Source organism: Carettochelys insculpta, chromosome 1, assembly GCF_033958435.1.
Source record: "Carettochelys insculpta isolate YL-2023 chromosome 1, ASM3395843v1, whole genome shotgun sequence".
NCBI classification, from domain to species: domain Eukaryota; kingdom Metazoa; phylum Chordata; order Testudines; family Carettochelyidae; genus Carettochelys; species Carettochelys insculpta.
This window is the reverse complement of record NC_134137.1, coordinates 22,832,871-22,852,073: the sequence shown is the minus strand read 5'-3', so window position 1 is coordinate 22,852,073 and position 19,203 is coordinate 22,832,871.

Here is a 19,203-nt window from a genome sequence, read left to right as displayed (position 1 = left end):
AGGGCTGGACTCGATGGCCTCTAGAGGTCCCTTCCAGTCCTACTATTCTATGATTCTATGATTCTATGACAAAGCCAAACAGATGGTGTGCTGGGTTGTACACTAGTCCGAGCTGTACTCACGTGAGAACATTGTGGTTGATACATCCCTCAGTGCCGTTGAGCTCCTACCAGTAATGGACGAACTGGATCAGGAACCAACTGTGGACGAACTGAAGAAAGAGATCGACAGCATTGCAGAAGGAAAGGCCCCAGGCCAGGAAGCTATACCACCAGAGGTAATCAAGTGTGCCATGGACACACTCCTGGAACCCCTACATGAGCTACTGTGCCTGTGCTGGAGAGAGGGAGAGGTTCCACAGGATATGCGTGACGCTAACATTGTAACCTTGTATAAGAACAAAGGAGACAGAAGTGACTGCAACAATTACCATGGACTCTCCCGCCTAAGCATCACTGGTAAACTCTTCGCTCACGTCATCCTCGGCAGACTCCAGAAGATTGCTGAGAGGGTGTATCCCGAATCACAGTGTGGATTCCGTGCAGAGAGATCTACCATTGACATGGTCTTCTCTCTGAGGCAGCTGCAGGAGAAATGCAAGGAGCAGAGGAAGCCACAATATATTGCCTTCATCGACCTGACCAAGGCCTTCGACTTGTTCATCAGGGATGGACTGTTCAAACTGCTCCAAGATAGGCTGTCCACCATGGTTACTCAAGATGATCCAGTCTTTCCACGAAGACATGAGAGGAACCATCCAATATGACGGCACATTACCGGATGTTTTCAGTGTCAAGAGCAGCATCAAACAAGGATGCATTCTTGCTCTGACATTTTTCGGGATCTTCTTCGCACTCCTCCTGAAGCATAACTTTGGATCTTCAACAGAGGGCATCTTTGGGCACACAAGGTCTGATGGGAAACTGTTTAATATTGCAAGGCTGAAAGCTAAATCTAACGTGTGGAAGTCCTCATCAGAGACATACTGTTCACAGATGATGCTGCTGTAGTGTCACACACAGAAGACCAGCTTCAGAAACTGCTGGATCAGTTCTCCAAAGTATGCAAGGACTTCGGGCTTTCCATCAGCCTAAAGAAGACAAATTTACTTGGTTAGGACATTGCTGAACCTCCATCAATCAGCATTGACAACTATACGTTAGAGGTCGTCCACGAGTTCTTTTACCTCGGGTCCACCATCACTGACACCCTGTCGTTGAACACTGAGCTAAATAGGATGATTGGAAAAGCAGCCAGAACTCTGTCCAGACTCAGTGAGAGAGTGTGGAATAACATCAAGTTGTACACCCATACCAAAATGCAAGTCTACAGAGCCTGCATCCTCAGCACCCTCCTTTATGGCAGCGAGTCTTGGACCCTGTACGCTCACTAGGAAAAGAGGCTGAGCGTCTTCCACTTGCTCTGCCTCAGGGGCATCCTTGGAATATCATGGAAGGACAGAGTGTCCAACACCGCCATCCTTGAGCAAGCTGGAATCCCAACCATGCACACCCTCCTCAGGTAGTGGCGGCTCCTCTGTCTTGGCCACATCCACAGGATGAATGAAGGAAGGATCCCAAAAAACATCCTGTATGGCAATCTAGCCTCTGGCAAAAGACCTCCCAGATGCCCCCAGTTGTGCTACAAAGATGTTTGCAAGTGGGACCTCAGGGAGGTAGATATCGAGCTGGACAGTTGGGAGGAACTGGCAGATGATCACAGCAGGTGGAGTCAGGAACTACACAAGGGCCTTCAGAAGGGTGAGATGAGGATCAGACGGCTAGCAGAGGAGAAGCAAGCCCACAGAAAGCGCAGTAAGGACCTTCCAGACACCCACTACGGATGCAACAGATGCAGCAAGGACTGTCACTCTTGTGTGGGCCTTCACAGTCACAGCCGACACTGCAAATGATGATCCCAAATGGAACTACGAAGGGTGCGATCCATAGTCTACGTAGACTGAACGATGCCTACTACAGCAAGGCAGGTTTTGGTTGGCATTGGGAAAAACTTCCTAACTATCAGTGGTACACTGGAATAAATTGTCTAGGGAGGTTGTGGAATCTCTATATCTGGAGATATTTAAGAGCAGGTTAGATAGACATTTATCAGGGATGGTCTAGAGACTCTGGATAGAGCTTGGTCCTGCCATGAGGGCAGGGCCTTTGATTTGATGACCTCTTGAGGTCCCTTCCAGTTCCAGTTTTCTATGATTTTATGATTTTGAGAGCTATATATGAAAAGCATGATGATGATGATGATTGCTGCCACTTCTGACCTTGTATGTAGGTGTTTTCATAGCTGATTGATGAATTGTCCTAGAATTTGTTAGGTGTTTGGATAATCCTGAGTGAATAGAGGAATAGAATTTATTTGCTGTTGAGAATTTTGCAAATTGTTGGAATAAATATATTGAATTTTGACCTCACTTTTGCTAATCAAGAACTGATCTCTGAGTATTCCTCTGAGGGTTTGTTTGTTTTTGTTTGTTTGTTTGGTTGGTTGTTAGAACTGGATAGTTTCAGATCATTCATCTCTAGGATATACAGAAGAAATAAATGAAAACTGATTAAAATATTTGGTCATTGAAAACCGGCAGCTGGACATCCATAGCAATATTGTTTTAGCCAACAATTTCTGAGGAAGTAATAGATTTGTGTGTTTGTGAGAGACAGCAAAAGATAGTTTAACACTACAGACAGAAAAGGTTTCACTGAAGTCCTTGCTGTCTATTTACTCAATCATGTGTGTGGTGTAGAGTCCCTAAGTACTCATTGACATGATGGATCTTAGTAGCTTCAAAAGATTTGCTAGAGTCTATTTGGTCAACAATCCATGTTACTGTAGATTTGCATGATAAAACATAAGAGCTCTGCAGGAGCCACTACAGTCTATTATCAGGTCAACTGTCATCCAGTCCAGCCAGATGAGATATATTTCACTTTAAGCTTTCCTCAAGTTCTCTTTGACTCCACAGAGGTGCTAAAAGGAGAATATGAGAGGATGTTAAAATAGCCTAAAATGTGACATTAATTAGCATCATTTCCTGTCATAACAATCTGCAGCAAGCACAGGTTTCTGCAAACATTTGAGTGTTCAGATTAATGTGTATGTGAGGTCAGAAGAAGAAATAAAGCTGAAAAGCAGGAGGCAAGAGACTTTTAAAATTTATGGATGGTACTAAAAGCCTGAGAGTAAATGAGAAAGGGCACATTAGAGTCTCACTCGTTATGATACTGTGGCCAGGTAGCACAAGAAGGAAGCGAAAGCAGTTTGTGTGACCATTCATTAGTTGGCAGTGGGATGTAAGAAAAGGAATCCAAACACATCCAAACTATCCTGGCTGCAGGGTAGTTATGCTCTGGTAACCCAGCTGGAGTGTGGCTGTCGTGTGGGGAAATGAAGCTGAAGGGGAGCCAGGACACGCTGCAGGTAAGAGGAGTGGTATCACATTCCCGGTGGGAGGGTTGAGCAGTTTTGAGTTACTGAACACCAAACATGTATCAAGTGACAGTAGAGTAAAAATAGGCCCACTTCTCCCCAGTGGTAACTTTTCCAAGCAGCGCCCTGCCACCTATAGGCCAATCCCTGTGTCTTCTGTAGGCATAAGGACTGGCTGATAGCAAATGGTTTTGTAAAGAGATGTGTCATTTTGGGGGGCAAAGGGTTCAGTGTCATATCCAGCTTTTTTGCACTGTTTGGCTATGTCTATACTACAGAGTTACTTAGAAATAACAGCCGCTATTTTGAAATAATTTAGTGAGTGTCTACACTATGCACACACTATTTCAAAATAAATTCAAAATAGCAGGTGCATTATTTTGAAATTGGCAAACCTCATTGCAGTCAGGACAATGCCTGTTTTGAAATAGCTCTTTTGAAATAGGCACTGTTAAGACAGTCTGCATCTACTCTAGCAAGTTCTTTCAGAAAATCCAGCCCTTTTTTGAAGGATATGCAGCATGTCTGCACACAACATGTGCCCTTTCTATCTGAAATTGAAAGAACATAGCTCTTCTTCTGGAAGTCCTCCTCCACTCCTGTATCGGGACCGTTTCTACACAGGCCACTTCCTTTGGAAGTGGCATGCTAATACAGGGAGCGAAAGATGCCAATGAGGCACAGATGCAAATTCCCTGTGCCTCATTAGCATAAAGTCATGTGATTTGGAGTCCGGAAGACCATTCTTCTGGACTCCACAATGTCGTGTAGAAGTGCAGCCCCAGGGGGGCTTCCGGAAGAAAGTCCTCCTTCCAGAGGCCCCTTCTTCCCAAAAATTTTTGGGAAAAAGGGGCCTCCGGAAGAAGGACTTCCTTCTGGAAGACCCCCCCGGCAGCCGCACTTCTACATGGCATTTTGTAGTCCGGAAGAATGGTCTTCCAGACTCCAAATCACGTGACATTATGCTAATGAGGTGCGAGAAATTTGCATCCGTGCCTCATCAGCATATTTTGCTCCCTGTATTAGCATGCCACTTCCAAAGGAAGTGGCCTGTGTATAAATGGCCAGGAAGAAAACCTTTTTTTGAAAGCTTCTTCCAAAAGAAAAAAAAAACAACAAGTGTAGACACTCCCTGGGCCCTTTTTTCAAAAGAGCAGTCCTTATGGCACCAGATTTTTCAGTCCCTGGCCCATTCTTTTGAAAGAGTAAGGGCTGTATGGATACTCTCTGTTTAAAGAGCAGATTGATCTTGCGATTCTCTTTTTTGAGTGTGGACATGTTCTTTTGAAAGAAGTTTTTTTAGAAGAGATCTTCTGAAAGAATTTTTTTGAAAGATCGCTGTAGCATAACCACTTGGAATAGTGCTATTTTGAAATAAGCCGTAATGGCATCCAATGGCACTATTTCAAAATAGGCACAATGTGTCCAGAAATGCTGTTTTGAAATAGCAGGGAGCTATATTGAAATACATTTTAGCTGTGTCTATGCTTGCATTCATTCCTCTTTAGAAAGAGGCATGCAAATGAAGGGAAATGAAAATGCAAATGAGACACCAGATATGTAAATCAGTGACGCATTTGCATTTTCATCTCTTATCGAAAGAGCTTCTTTCAAAAGCAAGAAAACAGTGTACATGGGGCTGTTTCGAAAATAAACCCCATCTTTGAAAGAACCCTTCTTCCTATTTTGTTTCAGAAAGAGGGGTTCTCTTGAAGATGGGGTTTATTTTTGAAAAAGCCCTGTCTACCCAGCCTTCTGTCTTTCAAAAGAAGCTCTTTTGAAAAGAGATTATGCAAATAAGGTGCCAGATAGCTTAATCAGTGCCTAGTTTTCATTTTTGATTTCCTTCATTTGAATGCCTCTTTCAAAAGAGGAATGCAAGTGTAAACACAGATTTGGTGTGCTTTTGTGCATAGCTGTGTTATTTTGTGGCAAGATGTTTTGAAATACTTTTTTCGAAATAACTGTAGTGTAAACATAGCCTCTGAGATGACAAATACGCTTACATGAGTTATGAGACTTCCATTTCTGTGGCCTCTAACATTTGTGTCATACGGTTAAACTAATCCAAATGGATATTAGTCATTAGCTCTATATTAACTGTCTCCATTAAATAAGCAGAGAAAAGGCAAATTAGAAATTTGTGAGGCTTGTCCAAATACTTAGTTTTAACAATATTATTAGACTCCAGTTTGTACAAAAATTAAAATGTCATCAGGGTTCTCCTGAGGCTACTAAATCTCTTATGGTGTATCCAACATTTTTCCCTCCAGCAGTTTTGAATAATCTCATGCATCTGTGAGAAGTTATATGGGTGTGATTTCATATTTTAAGAGTTTGCTATAGATATGGCCAACAATAGTGTGCATGCACATGTGGAGTGGAGGGTGGTGGTGGTGGTGAAAAGCCCTTTTGGTACCTGCCTTGAGAAGATTTGTGAGGATCAACACATAGAATAAAACCAACTTTAATCAAAGCAGAACAGGTAAGAGACACACAAATGACTAAGAGCTGCAATTTTCCTGGGGAGGTTACAGACAACTACAGTTGTTGTCTGGAAAAGTGAATTATGTGGTACAACCACTAATGGTGATTGTGAACAAACTTAACCAATAGATGACACGCTCCAGTCAGCTGGGCAAGCTCATACTAAGCACCCAAGTCCTAAACAGACCTAAACTGCACACAAGTCTGGGTGGGGAGCAGAGCTGGAGCTTTCATGTGAAAATTTGTGCCAAAACCAAAAATCTTTCTGTCAAATTTTCTACTGAATGTTTAAGATTTTGTTGATAAACAGACCAGACTTTCAAATTTGTTGCAGATTTTCAGCAACACAAAACAAAAATAGTTTGATTAGTCAGGTGAAAATGTTGAATAAAACCAAATGTGTGTCCAATAAGCTGATTTTTAAAAAAAAATGTGTTTTAAATTTTTGCTAGTGAACCCTAGGAAGTTTCTGACCAGCGCTAGCAGGAGTTGAACGAAGTATATGCAGCTTTATAAGCATAAGCTAAGGGTATGTCTACTTCCAGAAAGATTGACCAGGTCAGGGTCGATCATCTGGAGTTCGGTTTCGTGCATCTGGTAAAGACACACACAATCGATCTATCTGTGGTCAGCAGTAGAAACCTGCTAAGTTAGTATCTAAAGCTAGGTTTATACTAGGGAAATAAGTTGATTTCAGATACACAATTCTAGCAAAAGCAATTGTGTAGCTAGAATCAGCATATCAGAAATTGACTTACCTGACTGTCCTAACTAAGGAAAGTCAATGTGAACATTTCTCCGGTTGACCTCCCTTAGTACTTCCAATAGCAGGGACTACAGGTTTCTACTGTGTAGTCACTTTATGTGGGTAAGCCGTTATAAAGAGATACCATAATAAAAACAAGTGGAGCATGGACAGAACTATCTTGCAGTATGGGAGAAGTTTAAATGGCAAATATTAGTAAAAGAAAATTATTAGAATGTCAAAAGGGACAATGACAAGAATCAAAAAGAAAATAAATCAGGATGAAAATTTTCATTGATAATATGTGAGGAAATGGTGAACATATGACCAATTGAAATATGATGGATGAACCACTAAATTGCATGCTAGAGGTAACAATTCAGTAATAGCGTGGGAAATTTCCTAGGTGATAGCTTTCATTTCTGTTTTCTTCAATCCTGCAATTTTGGCAAATTTTAGGCTTTTCGGAGTTACCTCTTTCACTGAACTATTGCTGGTTTTGGAAATGCAAGGAGCAGCCAAGCCTTTGGCAAAGGTATCTTGGGCCTCAAGCAGGTAACAGCCAATTTTTCACAGATTTGAAGATTGTAAAAGCAGAAGGACCACAGTGTTCAGATAGGCTGACCTTGTCATGACATGGAAGTTCCCTGAATAAATTCCTATTTGAACAAGAGTATATCCCTTGAAAAAACCCACACTCAATCTTGATTTTAAATTATGGAATGTTAGAAAATCCACCACAACCACAGTTACATTGCTCTAATGCTAATTACTCTCAATCTTCAAAATGTATGCCTTATTTTCCAGTAGAATTTGTTTAGCTTCATCTTCCAGCAATTGGATCTTGTTATAACTTTTTTTTAGAAGACTGAAAGCTATCACACTTAGTTCCCATTGTAGGTACTTTTGAACTTTGATAAATTTACCTCAGAAAAATTTCTTTGATAAATAGTGAGCCCCTTGAGTCTGTCACCAGTTCGGAAAACCAAACCAGGTTTTAGGATTAAGCCAAGACCTTCTGGAGAAGAAAGGTCTTATAATTATGATATTAGCATGGGACTCTGCACACCTAGGTTTCAGCTTCTCTATACTTGCTTGCCATCTGTAAAATGGGAATAATGGTACTGCCTGTCATGCCTCCATGGTTTATGAAAATTGCCTTAGAAATATGCATAACTGAAAGATCCTTTATGCATAACTGAAAGATCCTTTATGTGTAACTACACAAAATGGAGAGGGGTGCGTTGTCTGGCACTGACAAAGCCCTCTCTGAACCAGCAAACCAAGTTTTCAGGGTATGGAGGGAAATGCTCTTTGCTAGCTGCCATGGGGTGGAGGGGTGAGGGGGAGAGAGACTGAAGATTTCTAGGGGCGTATTTTGAAGCTTTTGTGACCAAGGCTGTATGCTCAATTACTCACAAACATTCTCAGCTTGGCTGGGCAGAGATCTGAAGTAAAACCCTCAGATAGGCATTTGGTTGGTTGGTTTTTATTGTTCTGCTTTTTTTAAAAAGAACTTGAAATGCTGCTTCTGCTATTGGGGTGTGGGGGTGGGGAGAAGTGGGAATTCTGCAACAAAAGGAAAACATTGTCCCAATGTAGGAAAAATCTCCAGATTTCTGCTGCACTGTGGACCCAATCCTGTGCAATACTGAGCAGTTTTATCACTCAGGAATGGGCCCAAAGTTAGCTAATATCACCTTTGTCAATTAAACATAAGAAAAAAGGATTTGCCATAAAGTGATTGACATGAAATGAAAAATGTACGCTTATTTTATTTAGCCATTGAATTATTCAGGGACATGTGCTGGTAACTGCACTGTCGTCTGATTCTGTATTAAGATCCTCAGAGTGCTGGACAGAATGGGTTTTATTTCCCTTTCATTGTTTTTCAATATAAACTTATTATCGTGTGTCAAAGTGACATTGTTTGATGCCCACATCAAATTCTGTGAGATGCATACGATGTAATGTGCACCTCACTCATTCCTTCTGTCTCTTTTCACATCACCCTCAGATTGCATGGGCCATCTGAATCTCAGACAGGATGAGAGACTAACTGATAATAACTAATAGCTTTAACAGCTCTAATTAAACACCACATTGCAGCACATATTACTTGGCTATTAACTTGTACAGTCATAGCCTGAAAGCACAAATGAACAGAGCAGGGCTTCTTGAAAAATCTTGCACTGAATTTTATATTTAACTATTTGAATGCCAAGAGATGTGAAATGTACTGTACCATTTTGAACCATGGGAGAACACTGCTGAATTGTAGGAAATGGGAGGAATAATTTTGAAATAAATGACTCGTGTGTGTGTACTTATGAAAATCTTTGCATGATTTAAAGCTTCTGTGTCTTTTATTAATACAGTTCAGATGGTTGTTTTCTTACAATGCAACACCAGAGACCAGAATTACCTTAGCACCATACCTCCTTTGTTTTAAAAGATTATGGTCTTTAGTTTCTTTATGCAAGAACTGTTCAAATTTATGAAAAATAAATATCAGTTCAGATTAGTTTGGATGCAATTTGAGATGGAAGAACACATCTGGCTGATAAACTAGCACAACTAGAAAGACCAGAGATCCATATTTAATGTGAATAATTTTCCTGTAGTCAGATAATCAGGGTTATGTTCTCAGAGAGAAAGGGGAAACACCTGGGGCTGAGAGGTGATGTCAATAGTTCATTTGGTGTTGCATGTTTCTCAGTCTATGCCCTACCATGGTGTGAAGGGCTAACATGCTGCTTGAGGCAATGTCTTTCAGATGAGATGTAACATGAAGTCCTGACTGTATGTGTGTTGTAATGATCCCATAGCATTCTCAATGAGCCCATGAGCTAGCCCAGGAGTGCTGGCAAAATTCCAGTGGAGATAGTTACTTTCTGCCAATCAAAATTGCCCCTGTGGTTTCAGCTAGACATATTCTTCACTTGTTATACTAAACGGTGTGTAGTTCTCAAACTTTCAGTGGGGAAGTGAGTAAACTTCAGTAGGGAGTATGTATCTGTTTAATTCTCTAATACTGCTTTTGGGATGTTAGCATGATCCTGGTGATTGAAAAGTGGGTGAGGGGCCATCAAGAAAGGGTAGTGACACCATGACAATGTCTAGTGGCTTGTGATGACTGCAAAGACCCACTATAAATAGTATACCTATTCAATATTTTCATTAATGAATTAGAAGAGGGGATTAGCAGATCGTACAATGAAACACCAGGCTTACCTCAGTACAAGAAAGACTTAATCAAGTTGAAAGAATTTGTGGCAAAGGGACTGAAGATGATTAAGGGGTTGGAGAAACTGATTAATGAGGAATAATTAAAAGGCTAAATTATAATTCTACTGTGATGGAGGTAAATAGGAGTTTTGCCACTGAATGCAAAAGAAGCAAAATGAGCCCCTTGGAAGAGGGGCGTAATAAGTGCCTATAAATACTTGAAGGATTTAAAAATTGTACAAGGGGATTTTTGTGTGAGGGGAAGTAGCTGTAACTAGGAGAGGAGAGACAGGGCTTCGTTTAGTAGGCAAAGCTACCTAATGGGAAGCATAGACTGGAATAATTTTTCAAGTGAAGTGGTGGAAACCATGTTGTGTAATCTACAGAAATCATAAGTGGACAAAATATAATATTTTAAGGAGTAAGTGTGCATTGGCAAAAGTGTTACATGGGCCCCCATGCCCAGCTGCATTTCCCCATGTAAGTAGCTGGGCAGACAGTGCTCCTTGTCTGCCCTGAGCAATGGGACTATACACAGCAGGGGTGACAGGCACTGCGAGCCTGAGGGCAAGATATGGGGGGCCATGACTCCACTCCCCTGGAAGGGGTGGAGCGTCTGGTGGAAGAGGCAGAGCCAATGGCAGCCCCCCCTTAGCACAATCTGGAGCAAAGCGCTGGTCTCCTTTCAGCTCTCAGTAGCCGTGTGCAACAGCGGAATGACAATCCCACTGTGTTTCCAAAAGGCCTTGAGCTCCCAGATGTCACTGTTGCTACTGTGGCAGTGGTGGCAGCCAGGAATTCTGGACCCCTTTGAAACACCAGGCCCCAATGCAGTTGCCCCCTTTGTCCCCCTTCTCCTATCAACAGGTCTGATTTAGCAACAGTAGTGCTCTTGCCTGCACTCTCTCTCCAAAGCAGGCAGAGAAGTGCGGGGTTCCCTACCAGACCCCATACAAAAGGCTATTTTTGACTTATCTTGTAGCAGTACGTGTGATTTGCAGACACTTTTGCTTTTCTACTAGAAATATAGTAGATAATTTAGTTTGTTTTCAATATAGTCAAATCACTCTAGGAGAAAAACCCTGCTTTTATATCCTTCCACCCTAGACAAATCCAGAGTAAGTCTCCTGAAGAGCAGTATTTGACCTTGTTGTTGTATCTTAGATCTCTGGGTTCCTTATCATCCCATATATTTCCTAATAAAACCGTCCTAAACAGTGCTTCCCGCTGTTTAATACTCATATTGAAGTGTTTTGCTGGATTGAAGCCTTGGTGCCGTGAGTGGTTTCACAAATTATCAAGTTGTTATGTTGACAAAATTAGAAAGGGATAATTAGCAGGTTGGTAGGGGAAGTGGCTTCGAATTTCACTGAGGGGAGGAGGTGTAGGTCAGGGTGATAAAACAGGCTTGGATCCAAGGCCTAGTTTGAAACCTTGTTAAACAAATCTGCTTCTGCTCAGCAGACCCTGAACTAATCTCTGGTGTTCCACAGAATTTGTCTGTTTAAATGCACTATAAATCATCCATTATTGAAAAGCAGGCATTTAGTTGGAGAAAAGATAGAAAATAAATCACATGAGGGATTCTCAATTTTATCACGAAGAAAAACCAACTGCGCTCTTTTTCTTTTCTTCTCTTTTCTTTTTTTTTGAGATAAGCACTACAAACATTCATTTCACTTTCTTTGTCTCTCACACACAATCTGACTCCTGAAACTTTGAAAAAATATGCAAACATTTTGCTTTTGGTGGCTGGAAATTCCATTAAAATAAATAATAAAAAAACCCCTCCTATCACTGAAATACTGCTCTCTCTAGGTCTATGTGTAGATTACAGGCATTTCTTGACAGAAATTTTTATTAGAAGATATCTTCCTACAATACTTCTGTCAACAAATTGTGGCCCAACCTGTCTCTTGGCAAAATGGCCATCTGAAAGCACAGCAGATTGTCTGGGGTCCCAGAAGTTCTGTCTGTTGACAGAAGGACCCCTGGAACATCCAGACTGGCATTCTGTCAACAATGGCCTTATTCTTAATGGAGAATGGAGTACAGCTGTCAACAAAAGTGCCGACACAACCCCTCATGTAGACATAGCCTAGGAATAGGACAACATTGATGGATAACACAATTTACTGGCTTGCTTCAGATTCAGAACCACTCTGGTTGTGCCTATGTAGTGATAAACAGAGGCAGAAAATCAGTGAAAACATGTGTATTTAGATGCTGAAAATATGTATAGAAAACATCATGACATAGCACATAATGAGCAAGATGACTGATTAAAGGACTGATCCCCATTAACTTCAATGAGCTCTGGTTCTTGAAGCCAGCAAGCCAGAAGTGGGGAGCTGTGTAGGTACTATACAGCCATCTCAGAGTGAAGTTTCTCTCTTTGCATGAGAGTAAATGTGGCTATGGGGTCCAGTGTGGCTATTTTGTCACTGAGTGTCCTCTGCAAGGACTAAGACAGGATCTGATCCTAAGAGATCAAGCCAAGATGAGCAGAATCCTTCTTCGGCTTTGCACCTCTGCATTAGACAGTTCACCCCAGTGCTTGCTGGAAGGGGGTTAGGCATGGTGCTATGATTTGGGACTGCTGGTTCAAGTCTCAGCTGTGCTGCAATCTTCCTGTATGACAGGGTGTCCGTAACATTTGCCATTTGCCACATGTGGTGAGTAGGACACTGTGTTTGGTGAATACGGCTCTCAGAGTCTTTAAATACGTCTCGTCCTGAGAGCTGCATGTGAGGAGTGCTGTCCACTTGCTCTGCTCACGAGCTCCACTGCTTAGTGGGAGAACTGCGTGGTAGCTCGGGTGGCATGTCTGGTGCGTCACCAGCAGTGAAGTAGAATGCGGTGGGGCTGGGGATTCCTGGATCTGGAGGAAGGCAGTCAGTTAGAGTGGCATGAAGACTAGGGGTGCCTGCCTTTGGGGGACTGGGAGGGCATTTATTTAGAGTGGAGGGGGAGGAACATGGCACATATGGGAAGATGACAACCACAAGTGTGACAGCAACGAAGGGTCCTGTGGCACCTTATAGACTAACTGAAAAGTTCTGAGCATGAGCTTTCGTGAGCACAGACTCACTTCATCAGATGCTGGTGATGATCTTTGATTTCCTATTGGACACTGCTGCTATAGGATCTTGGGCAAGGCACACTGCCTCTCTAAGTATCAGTAACTTGGGGATAATTATGCTTCTTTTGCCCCATCCTTTGACTCACATCTCTTATGTTCTACGCATCAGGATAAAGGAATTCCTTTTTCTATGGGCTACAGGAGTGTAATGGGGACCAAAGAGAAATCTGTGGCCCTGATCATGTTGTGACTCAAGCTGTTGCAGGGAGACAAAAGGCTACTCATTTAGGATTCTCTTTTGTGAGCCAGTGGAAGGAGCACTGGCTTTTGTGCATCTGAATACTCCAGACAGTGTAGTAGGCTGGGTGCAAGCCACACCTTGAGAACCAGAGAAGGGATTTATTCTTCCCCCAGAAAAGAATCTCAGTTCATATTGGCTACGTCTACACGTGAAGCCAACATCGAAATAGCTTATTTCGATGTAGCAACATCAAAATAGGCTATTTCAATGAATAACGTCTACACGTCCTCCAGGGCTGGCAACGTTGATGTTCAACTTCGACGTTGCGCGGCACCACATCGAAATAGGCGCTGCGAGGGTACGTCTACACGTCAAAGTAGCACACATCGAAATAAGGGTGCCAGGCACAGCTGCAGACAGGGTCACAGGGGGGACTCAACAGCAAGCCGCTCCCTTAAAGGGCCCCTCCCAGACACAGTTGCACTAAACAACACAAAATACACAGAGCCGACAACTGGTTGCAGACCCTCTGCCTGCAGCATGGATCCCCAGCTGCCGCAGCAGCAGCCGGAAGCCCTGGGCTAAGGGCTGCTGCCCACGGTGACCATAGAGCCCCGCAGGGGCTGGAGAGAGAGCATCTCTCAACCCCACAGCTGATGGCCGCCATGGAGGACCCCACAATTTCGACGTTGCGGGACGCAGATCGTCTACACGGTCCCTACTTCGACGTTGAACGTCGAAGTAGGGCGCTATTCCGATCCCCTCATGAGATTAGCAACTTCGACGTCTCACCGCCTAATGTCGAAGTTAACTTCGAAATAGCGCTCGACGCATGTAGCCACAACGGGCGCTATTTCGAAGTTAGTGCCGCTACGTCGAAGTAGCGTGCACATGTAGACACAGCTATTGTGGCCTGTTGTTGGGACAGCGCAGCTACCTTTCCTTAGCTCACAAGCTGCAACTTTAGCCCTTTGTCTTTTTACTGCACCCAGCACGCTCATTTGTATGTTTGAAAGACTATGATGGCATGCAGAGTAGCTAAGGTTTTGTAGGGCCCTATCTAATTCACTGTGCATTTTGATCAGTTTCATGGATATAGCATTTTAAAATTAATCAGTTTTATGGTTTCAGATGTTTACAACTGAAATCCTAGGAGGAGATCAGAGTTACCTCCAGATACCTCCTCTGGATCCAGGAACTCCACAGCTACTACCCTCTCTGAAGGCAGCACAATTGCAGGGCTTCTTGCAACTGGGGAAGATGCTTAAAGGTGGGTCTGATCTCCCCATGAGAGCAGCCGTGCAGGGAAAGTGGACATCCTGTCCATCAAGAGTTGGAATCCAATGCACAGTAGAAGCTCCTGGCTGGGGCACTCCCCGACCTTCCCCCAGAGCTAGATTTCCTGTGGGGCTATGTGATTTCATGGACCTCAATGCATTTTTTATGACCAGATCTAGGGCCCTACTGAGTTCATGTGAGTTTTAGTATATGCAGGTATCAAACCAAACAGAGTACAGGTGATTCATCCTCTTATGGAAGACTGGTGATTCTCTCCCTTAGGCCTCAGCTTTTGTAGGTCCTTTATTTTTTCCCAAGTCTGTGTGAACTAATGCTGTGCTAATCAGAATAACAATTTCAAAAAGGCACTTTCATAATCCTTTAAATGCTTATCCACATTAATTGAGCTTAGATGAGGCACATTATTATTTGTTACTGGAGCTGGAACGTGCACCTACTGCTACTCCTCACTTAATTCAAATTATTCAGGAGTCTCTTCAGTAAACTCAGCCCCATGGTGTGATAAGCAAGGACAATAATTCTCACTCACGCACATACACACTCACTTTCTTCTCTTCGAGTGAATAGAAGATGTCAATGACAACAAAGAAATGCAAATATCCCTTTACTGTTTGATATAAAACCCTGATGGTATCTGAAAGATAATGTAGCTCCAAAAGAGGTGTCACTTGTAATTCATCTAATGTTTTCTTCTTTTTCCTATATAAGAACTGATAATCATCAGAACATCTCTTTATGTTACTGTTGACTATATACTGCTAATTGCAGTGGCTCAGAGTGGCCAAAGGGCCTGACCCAAAGCCCACTGAAGTCAACTGGAGACTTTTGGTTGGTTGTGGCGGCTTAGTTATAAGCCCATAGTGTGGCCAGGGATCTGGCCTTGTAATTACAGTTTGTTATTGGAAAGGGATAAAATGACTTCATTTTGGCCCTGCAAATTGGTGAGTCCTAATACTAGTCCTTCCCTGTGTGACTGGTAGTGTGAAAAATCAGTGGTACTATTGGAGTAACCCATGGTTCGCTATGCATCACATAGAGCTTACGGCCATACAGTTCCATTAGGTCAGCTAGTCTGATCTCCTATAGAGTAGACCTCCAACTTATGTGCAGGTTGTGTTCCTGGGCAACTGCGCATAAGTCAAATTTCGTGCAAGTTGAGGTCCATGTGGGGACAGAGACAGGGTAGGGGCAAGGTCACAGCTGAGGAATGGCACACTGAGGGCAGCCGGGGTGCAGTAGGTCCCAGTGGGAGGACTCAACAGACTGGGGTGGGGGAGGGGAGGTGCTGGGAGAACCAGGAGCCCTGGGGACGCTGTGCCCCCACCCCTACTGATGGATCATGGACAGGCTTAGCCTGGTCTAGGGGACGGGAGGTTTGCCCACTGCTCTCACTGTGATTGGCTGGGGCTGGCCACTGCAGAAAGAGGCACCCCTCCCCTTCCCCTCATCGCTGCAGTGTCTCCTCTGGCTGGATGGCAGTGTTGTCGCATGCAGGTGGTGGCTCAGCACTTGCAGCTCCCACAGTGGCCTCCCAGGAATGAGCAGAGGGAGGGGCAGTTGAGGAGGGAGCTGCTATAGTGAGGGGAGGAGGCAGCCTTGGCTGGGCAGCATGAGGCAGTGGCGGAGCAGGCTGGGAGTGGGGGACAGATGAGCGGTGTGGCGGACTTGCCATCTGTGGCTGTGCTTGGGGCAGGACTTCAGCGCTGCAGCTGGGGGATTTCTTGTGATTGTGATTTCAACTCGCCTTAATACAAGAAATGTGCAAGTCAAAATTGTGTAAGTTGGGGGTCTACTGTATATCACACCCCATAAAATTTCTTCCATTTACTCCCATATTGTGCCCAATAACTTCAATATATGCTTGAGTCACACAACATGCCCCCTTTTGTATCCTTTTGGTCACACGGTTCAGGCACGTGTTTTCAGCCCCAGAGGTCTGCTTTCAAGTTCCAGTGATGACAAAAGGAGCAGTCATTATATTTGCATGAGTAAGAGTATTCAGGAGCAGCTCTTAAGCTTTCTCTGGACTGAGACATATGTGTGCTCCAGGAGAGCTTGTTTCGAATGATCTTCTTTAGTCTGAATAGTGACTCGGACTGTGTAAAGCATTATTGAAAATTTACACGTGTAGTAGAAAAAAAGACCCTGAGACAAAAAAACTGATGAAGGGGCATTGGGCTGCTTATGTCAGCTGAAAGCAACATGAACTGTCCATATGATGGTCAAAAGGCCACAAAAGAATGAAAAAGGAGAGGTTGATGATGGGCAGCGTGAGTGGTTTGTGTGCCACTCCACCATATGCCATAATCCAATTTTATTTTTCCCCACATGGTCATTAATTACACGACCAAGTAAACATACAAATCTGCTCCTCATTGTTCTAACATCCAAACCTTTCCACAGCCTCCAGGTCATAAAATTATTAATTACCATCCAGAGCAAACATACATTTATATAATTATTGGCCCGGTTAGATTCTCATTGAAATTCATTGGACTACCTTTTTGTGGTCTTAGATAACTAGCTATTAAGGAATGTGGCAATGAAAATTGCACAGTTCCAGAAACGCAGTGGTATCATTCCAGTTTAGTAGACTGAGAGGTTAATGGACTCATGTGAAATATGTGAAATAGCTAATCACTCCCTTGGCACATTACATTACTACAGACATGGTCTTATATTTGGCCCTTGTATATGGAGAGTCAGTTGGTAAACAGTAGAATCAGAGAAATAGGCAACAATTGTTATGGAAGGAAAATAAAATTAGAGGTGACAGAATTGTTGTGTAGACTGGGGTGGCCAGCCCACAGCTCTTGAGATACATGCAGCTATGAGCCATTAAATGCAGCTCATCCTTGGTGGGAGAAGCGCGTGATGGCAGCAGTGGCAGCAGCAGCTCAACTGAATCACTGGCATCAAGTTAGAGCAGGGGTCCTGGGGAGCCTCGCTCTGGGAGAGGGGGAGGGCAAAGGAGTATAGTGGGGGAGGAGTCTGGTGTGCTTCGCTCTAAGGGAAGGAGGAAGGCATTGAGCCACATATATATTTTTTATCTATCTATACAGATATCCTATATCGTCTGTATAAAGAAGTAGATAAAAATGAATATATAGTATGTGTCTCTTTGCATTCTATCCACGTGGCTCTTTGCAATCCCGCTGTAGTTCTTAGTCCCTAACTGTATCAGAGAGGTAGCCATGTCTGTAGCTTCGAGAACAACAAGAGGTCTTCTGGCACCTTATAGACTAACAGATATTTTGGAGCATAAGCTTTCATGGGCAAACACCCACTTTATCAGATGCATGAGTGGGGCAGGTGGTTTCAGAGGGGTATTTAAAGAATGGGGTCCCAGAAAAAGGGAGGGCCAGAGCTGACAAGGTCTATTCAGCAAGGCGGAAATGGCCCTTTATAAGTAACAGGTATCAAAAGAGGAAAAACAAATCAGATCAGACGGGGATATGAGCCATTATTGGAGTCTAACCACCCATGGTTCAGACCCATATTTACCTTTGGGTCCAAGAATGAGCAATATTAGGCAGTAGATGGCACAGAGGTGCATGGCTAGCCCTCTGATACATCTTGTTTTCACCCTTTCTAGCTCAAAAGATGGCAGTCGTCAAGCTATTAAAATGATTGTGAATATGTGTGTGTTGCGGATTCCTTTGCCAGCCACGTAATTCAAAAAATATTTTAGGCTGTCCTCTGAATGTTTCGGTATATTTAACTTATGTGTCCCATTCATGTAGTCATGTTACCAAACAATAAGTATGTGCATAAGTATTTGAAAAATCGTTGCTTTAGTGTGAAAGTTAAAATCACAGTAATGGGCTGAAGGATATAATGAAGTTATCTGTCTATTTTAGGGTGTTACTCTGATGCCCATCACTGTAGTGTTTGAGAATTTCCCACATAAAATTAGTAGCAATAACAATATCTCTAGCAGTCGTAATGGAGTCTCTATCAATCCTCTTTTTTTGGGGTGAAAACTTGGGGTAAAAGGTTTTGGTTTTGATTGTTCAGTTGTTATTAGTTTTCCCTTTCACTTGTCTCTTGCCTCTACCGGTAATCAGTTTGTCCTGGGCATCTTTTGGAAGCAGTTTTCTCAGTAGTGCATACGGCTATTCTGGTTTGCACTTTACAGAGCTGGAAAGGACAGAGTGGTTTCCCCGTCTTGGTGATGCCCATCTCATGACCTGAAGCATGCCATTTTATTACGCTTATTATTAGCACATGTAACTACAAGTGTTATTTATATGATCATAAAATTATTGTGCACCATCCCATGTAAATCACAATGATTTTATCAAGAAAGCCAAATGTGAACGTATAATTTTTGCTGGAAAATTATTGTTGTCATAAATTTCATTTTGTTGAATTTACAGCAGAGATTCTTCACTTTGATATTTTTATTGCATCTACTAAATGTTGGCTTCCAGCTGCTAACACTGGAGGGACATAAATTCACTGTTTCCTAGATGTGTTGGCTATCCTCAGAATTGTTTCAATATTGTGAAAGCCATATTTAATCTTGATGCTTTGGGGGGCTGATCCTGAAAATATTTTGGATGTATTCATATACAGTCCAGAAAATGACTACAGTCGAACATCTAAGTATTTGCAGAACCAGGACTTAATGACCCTATACCTATTTTCGCACAGATTTAATACAGTCAATACTTTCAT